We start from the raw sequence: 7,102 nt of genomic DNA on the forward strand, positions 1-7,102 counted from the left end.
ACTCACCTCTCTAACCACCAAAGCTCTTATGAATTCCTCTGCTGTAGATTACAAGGAAAACAAATGTGTGGTGGCAACTGAAAGTGATGGCGAGGCGAATACAAGATCAGAGAGTACCGATTACGATGGTTTTTATGTGGAGCTTGGTGGGGAGTAATACACAAGGAATGCAATCTGAATTCTAGTTGTTGTAAAGTTAAGTAATGATCCAAACTAGAAGTTCTCTGCCTAGTGCTGATCAAAAGAATCGAAGTGTATAAATAGATCACACACACGCAAAGAAATTTCAGAATTGATGCAAACAAGGAGTATGATTGGGATGCAAGTGTTGCAATCAGACCCAACCAAAGTTTTGTACCAAATAAAGATAGCAAACTGGATGCAAAACTTGATATGAAACTTTCAGCACTTGTGCACATAAACCAACTAATCTTTCAGACTTTCTCTCTGAATCTTTCTCAACTTTTTTTTTCGCACTTCACTTTTTTTTGCACTTTCTTTTCTTTTTTTTTGATACACTTTTTTTTATATATATAGAACTAAAAAAACAGGGATCTGATTATGATACTTGCACAACTAAAGACAGAAATCAAACAACAACCAGTAGCTAGATAGGATCAAAGTTAACACAAAGGATGATATAGGCTATAGAGATTTTTTTTGTGGGGATTTTTAGATATAAAAGAGAAACAAAGAACACGCGAAGGATAAATGATCAGCAACTAAAACAAAGACTCTAATGAACTGTGACTTAACCGAACTCACTAAAATAACAGATTGAAACAAAGGTATAAGCAATATATTTTTCTGGCTTTTTGGTGGATAGGACGAAGCAAAATATATATGTAGCTAGGGATAAAATTCCTACCGTGGTAACGAAAGCTTTGATACCAGATGATGCGACATGTTGTCCCGATCTTCACGACGTAGGATGAACACCGATAACTAGCTGAAGAACAGCCGGATAACTTGCTGCAAGCAGCGAGAACTAGTGCAACCTGACAAATAAACTCGAAGCCAACCACCTTCTTTAACCGGCAACCTGAATCGAGGATTCGCCCAACCACACTCTCAAGGAACCAACCAACACAGCCTACAATCAATCAAGGAATACTTAAAGGGAGTAGGAGCACCAATTGGGAGCGGATGATGCCGCCGCCTATGTAATCCCGCGAGGAAATCACAAGAGCAAAGGGGTAGAGATCACTCTCTGGATTTGTTAGCACCCAGCTAAACAAAGGGGTTCTGTATTTCAATTATCAAAGTCTGTGATTACAATGAGTCTTAGGAGGTATTTATACTAGCAATAGCCCTGCTAGATAGGTATGAAAATGAAATAGAGTTTTTGAGGGAAGGCAATGTGAAAGGTCCCCTCGAAATGGATTCCCGAAGTGGCTTCGCGTGACTGTTGGCCTCCAGAGCAGTTTCCAATAAACTGACCATAACTTTTTATTGGGAAGTCCAAATGATGAACCGTTTCTTGGGTGTGAAAATAGACTCAAAGGGCTTTCTAGCAATGTACGCCAACCAGCACAAAACATTGTTGATTGGTACAGTCTTACTTGGCAAGTTCTAGAAGCCACGAGAACGAATGGGAGGCCGAACGGGCCCGGGGGCAGGGCGCCTGCCCTCCCCCCTTGGGCGCTCGCCCTGCCCTGGTGACCAATCAGGGCAGGTCTCGCGGATCTTGCTCCACCGCCTCTAATCTTCAAGAATAACCGTGCGATTAAGGTCGGTTTGATCCGACGGCTCAGATTCATTTGAGGGGGCTATATAAGCAAGGCCTCTCCACCCCAAGGGGAGAGGAGAAAATCATTATCAAAGGAAGCCATCAAAGTTAGGGTTTAGGAAGTTCTCTCCCACAGAGAATTAGAATTAGCTACTCCCAATTCCTTCAAGTTCTATAGGATGGATTAGATAGAATTAGAGAAGTTGAGCCTAGGGCTCTGGATTTTGGATCTTCATCAGTAAAGATTGGTATTATTTCATATCTTTCTCTACTACTTTATTCTAATTGCATTATGTCTCTATTTATTATGTTAATAGTTTGCTCTAGTACTATATTTGATATAGTTATGATTGATAATAAGTTTATGTATAAGTTTGCAAAGTGCTTAGCTCTTGACTCTAGGGAGCTAAGTGGTAGATCATATGTGGGCGTGGTGCTTAGACATTATTTACATGTAAATGTATCCTATTGGCCGGGTCATGTGGTACTTCGCGATGGTGACAGCTTCGTTGATTAATGAATCAATGAAGCTGTCACTATCACGAACTACCCCACGATCTGGCATATTGGGTACAATCCCAGATAAATACGGAATAAGCACCACGCCTACACAATATCTATCATTTACCCATGGATCCGATGGATAAACGCTATACGATCCTAAGCATGTATATAGATCCAATCTAACTAAGCCAAGTACATAACTATGATAAACTAAGAACAATATAATCTTGAATATAAGCAAGTAGAACAAAGTCATAAGCAATATATTGAAGTAGAACAAATTCATATTCATAATATTGAAGAACAAAGATGATTAGAAAGCAATTAGAAGCACAATTAGAGAATTACCAAGAATCCTCTTGACATATCCGGAAACCAATCGAAGATTGACTCCTTCTAGTTCTAATCCTATGTAGCTATGCTAATCTAGATATCTAATTGATGTGGTGGCTCTAATTAGGGTTGAGAGGCTCTCTCCTCCAGGGGCCAGGGGTCTGGTTTTATAGTCCCTTCAAATGAATATGTGGCAGAACCCCCTAAGTGTTTGGGCCCACCGACACCTGTCATTGTCCTAAGGACCTCTGACGGTGATGCCGGGGATCCTCCCACTTTAGAAGTCCGATGAGCATTGCTGGACGCCCATTCCACTGCTACCGGTGGCGTATCAAGCAGGCTCGTCCTGACCACTAGTGATGGTCAATTAACGAGAACTTCTTCTTCTCGCCCTTACAGGATAGCAAGTGGCCACCTTAACACCAAGATCACTCGTTGCGAAGACATTGCAGTATCACAGACGATATAAGACCAAAATAATAATTCAGAGTAAAACAGTGGAAGTATTACATAACTTAATTTACAAAAGGAGTTCTTCCAAATAGTAGAGTGTTATTACAAGCCAGGTCCAGCGGAGCAACTTAAACTTTAGTACACAGATTACAAATTTACAGACCCTGCCCATGGGTCAGGCTCACTCTTCTTCGTCGTCAACCTCGACGACGGTCACACAACAGGGTCCGAAACAAGTCGGCTCCTGAGCTTCACCTGCAACAGGGGTTATGAAACCCTAATGCAGCATTTTCAATTCATAAGTGATAAAAGATTTAAAACATTCAAGGAGGGGTTAATGCATCTGGGGCTTGCCTTGGTTGCAGGGCAGAGAGGGACCCTCTGAGACTTCCCAAGTCTCGGATCCTACTTCCTCAAACGGAGCACCCCCTCGGGGTTCGGTTCAACGGTCGCTCCTTCGGTCACGTGCACTATACGCAAAATGATGAATGCTCATGATATGCTTATGACAAATATGCAAAAAGGGACCAAGTTAAATACAACTTACCTTCTCGGTGCAACATAGAATAAACAATAATTAAAGTTATTTAACATCTTAGTGTCTTTACCCAAGAGGGTGCATCAGTAAATTAGTACTTTTCTTAATTCATAACTATCCTAAATTAACTAATTATTAATCCTTTTATCTTAATTACTTCTTAATTAATTATTAATGACAGTAATTAAGCATTAAGACCAAACAATAATTAAATGCCAAAGGTCATTAGGGTTAATGACCTCAGGTCATCACATAATCCCAAAATCACTCAAATCCTAATTTTGAGCAATTAACTAATTATTATTTAATTATTTTAGAATGATTATATAATTATTAATTAAGGGTTCAATAATATTTTATTCCAACAGTATCCAAATGCCACCAAATTTTGTGTGGAGCCAGGGAATAATATTCAAAGGCATCCCACAAATTTTGGTGATTTTTGGACATATAAATAAATTATTAAAATTCCTAGAAGTTGTATTTACTAATTAAAAGAGGCAATTTTTATACACATGCAAACTACCCGAAAATAAAACTTAACATTTTCCTGTGTTCTACTTATTCTATGGAACTTATACAAAAAGTTTCAAAATTTTTGGATCAGCACATGATTTATTACACAAAATCAAACATAACTCAAAAACTGCACAAAAAGAAAAAGAAAAACAGTACTATGCAGCGAGTGGCAGGGAAATCGGCCCGCAGGCCGGCCCATTCCCGTTCGGCCCACGCGCGCGCTGCCCCCCTCCTCTCTCTGCGGGTCATTGACGGGCGGGTCCCGCTCGTCAGGCCCCCCCTCTCCCCTCTCTCTCTGCGGGACGCTGACGCGGACGCCCCACCCGTCAGCTTCGTCTCTACCGCGCACGGCGGCTCGGCCACGGCTCCGGTCGCTGGTAGCGTGGTCCTCGGCCCGCGCGCGCGTGCGCACTAGCACCGCCTCATCTTCGTGACATCACTGCTGTCCCCCACTCGCGCTCTACCGTCTCCCTCCACTTCGGCCACGCGAAAGGCGGGCGGCCGCCATAGCCGACCATAGACCGGCCACTAGTGCTCGGTAGAGTGCAAACAAATGGAGTAGGGAGGTTCAGGGAGTGTTAAGGAGCACGGTGCTCACGTCGCGGGACTCGGGGAGGTAGCCGAGACTGTGGCGAACGTTGTGGACTGCTCAAATGAGTTGGAGAGGGATCGAGGGAGGCGAATTTGAGGGAGAGAGCCGGGTCGTCGGCGTCGGGCAGGAAAAAGGATAAGCGAGGCGGCCGTGCAGTGGAATCGAGCAGGGGAGTGGATGAGCACGTTGGGGGCTCGTCCACATCATGGCGGGCTCGCGCAGCCAAGCAGCTGTGTGGCCAGGCGCGTGGCGGCGTTGGGCGCGGCGGCTCTGCCCCGGCGGCAGAGCACCCCCCTGCTCGGCACTGTAGCGAGCCCTATCCACCCAGTTTGTGGTTTTGCAAAATGCACCCAAATTTTGAACTGAAGACAAAATTTCACCAAAATGAAAGTTGTACAGAATTTGGTGAGCTACAAAACATGTTTTGGTGACCAAAGCAAATTCTAGATGGAAATTGGTGAATTTGTCAAAACAGTTTGCAATTCAAATCTCAATTCAGAGAAATTCAAAATTTTTGAATTAGGGCAGATTAGAATTTCTAAAATTACTTTTGATTTTCCTAAACAACTTGAAAAACTCCCAACATGAAATTTGTTCAACTTTTTGAGCTCTACAACATTCATGTTGGTCACTTTTCAAAATTCCAAGTAGATTTTGAATTGGAGATTCAAATTGGAAAAGGGGACACTTTCTGGAAATCTGTATTTTCAAAATTACTTTAAATTTTGTATTGAAACTTCAAAAACTCAAAACACAAAAGTTGTACATCTTGACAAGATCTACAACTTTGCTTTTGAACTCAACCTCAAATTTTGCTTGGTTTTTAAATTGTGAAAAAGGGGGCAAATCTAGGGTTCAAAAATCAGGGTTTCCCCCCCTAATCTTTCGGAAATCTTTCACCCTAGGGTTTTAGCAACCAACACAAGCATCAATATACAAGATAAACACACTTTAATTCGCTAAGCACATTCAACCAAATTAAACTCATTTTAAGTTGATCCATCAAGGTGTGCTTAACAAATATGCTGTGCAATGCTGATGATGCCATGATCCGGATTTTAGTAACCGTAACATCAGGGATGTTACAGCCCTTCCCCCTTAAAGAAATCTCGTCCCCGAGATTTAAAGCCTTAGGGTACGTAATGGAAAAGGAAATTTGTCAAAACTCTTTCATCTTCAACTTTCTCATAAAACAAGAAGCTGGGGAAAGATTACTTAATTACAAACATATATGTACACTAAGTACATGACTTCCGCTACCCTTTTCCTTCACTAGAGTACCCTTCTTATTTATTGGATGTTATCTTGAAGAGAAGCATGGAATTTGGGAAAATTCTCTAGCAGGTAATCTTCAGATTCCCATGTGGCTTCCTCTTCAGAGTGCTGGCTCCACTGTATCTTGTACCACTTGGTAGTTGTTCTTCGAGTAACTCTATTTCTTTGGTCCAGTACTCGGATTGGATATTCCGCGTAAGTCAGATCCGGTTCAAGTTCCACATCTTCAATATCTTGAATTTGGTCTGGTACTCGAAGACACTTTTTCAATTGAGACACATGGAACACATTATGTATCCCGGATAATCGTTCGGGCAGTTTAAGGCCGTAAGCTACCTGCCCACATAGGTCATTGATTGGAAAGGGACCAATGTAACGGGGCGCTAACTTGCCTTTAACACCAAAACGATTTACTCCTTTCATTGGGGATACTTTCAAATACACATGATCACCTTTGGCGAACCTTAACGGTCGACGTCTTTTATCGGCATAGCTTTTCTGTCGGGACTGAGCAACTTTTAAGTTATTTTGGATTTGTCTAACTTTGTTCTCAGTCTCTTTCACTAAGTCAACCCCGAAGAACCATCTTTCTCCGGGTTCCGACCAGTGTAACGGAGTTCGACATCGACGGCCATATAGTGCCTCAAAGGGAGCCATCTTGATACTCTCTTGGTAGCTATTGTTGTAAGAAAATTCTGCTAGAGGCAAGCAGTCATCCCACTTATCTGGAAAATTTAGGGCACAAGATCTCAATAGATCTTCTAGAGTTTGATTCACCCTTCCAGTTTGCCGACCTGTTTGAGGGTGGTAGGCATTGCTGTATAAAAGTTTAGTGCCCAAGGACTCGTGTAAACATTTCCAGAATTGGGAGACAAATTGTCTGCCTCTATCTGACACTATTGTCTTTGGTACCCCATGCAGACTTAGGATACGATCAAAATAAATCTTAGCATAGGTGGAGGTAGGATATAATGTCTTCACAGGCAGGAAGTGTGCTATTTTGGTGAGACGATCCACAATGACCCAAATAGAATCAAAGCCTTTGGCCGTCTTTGGCAATCCTACTATGAAATCCATACTTATGTCATCCCATTTCCACGCTGGAATAGGCAAAGGTTGCAACTCTCCCGCGGATTTGAGATGAATAGCTTTCACCTTT

This window comes from Sorghum bicolor, chromosome 5 (assembly GCF_000003195.3).
Source record: "Sorghum bicolor cultivar BTx623 chromosome 5, Sorghum_bicolor_NCBIv3, whole genome shotgun sequence".
Taxonomy (NCBI): Eukaryota; Viridiplantae; Streptophyta; class Magnoliopsida; order Poales; family Poaceae; genus Sorghum; species Sorghum bicolor.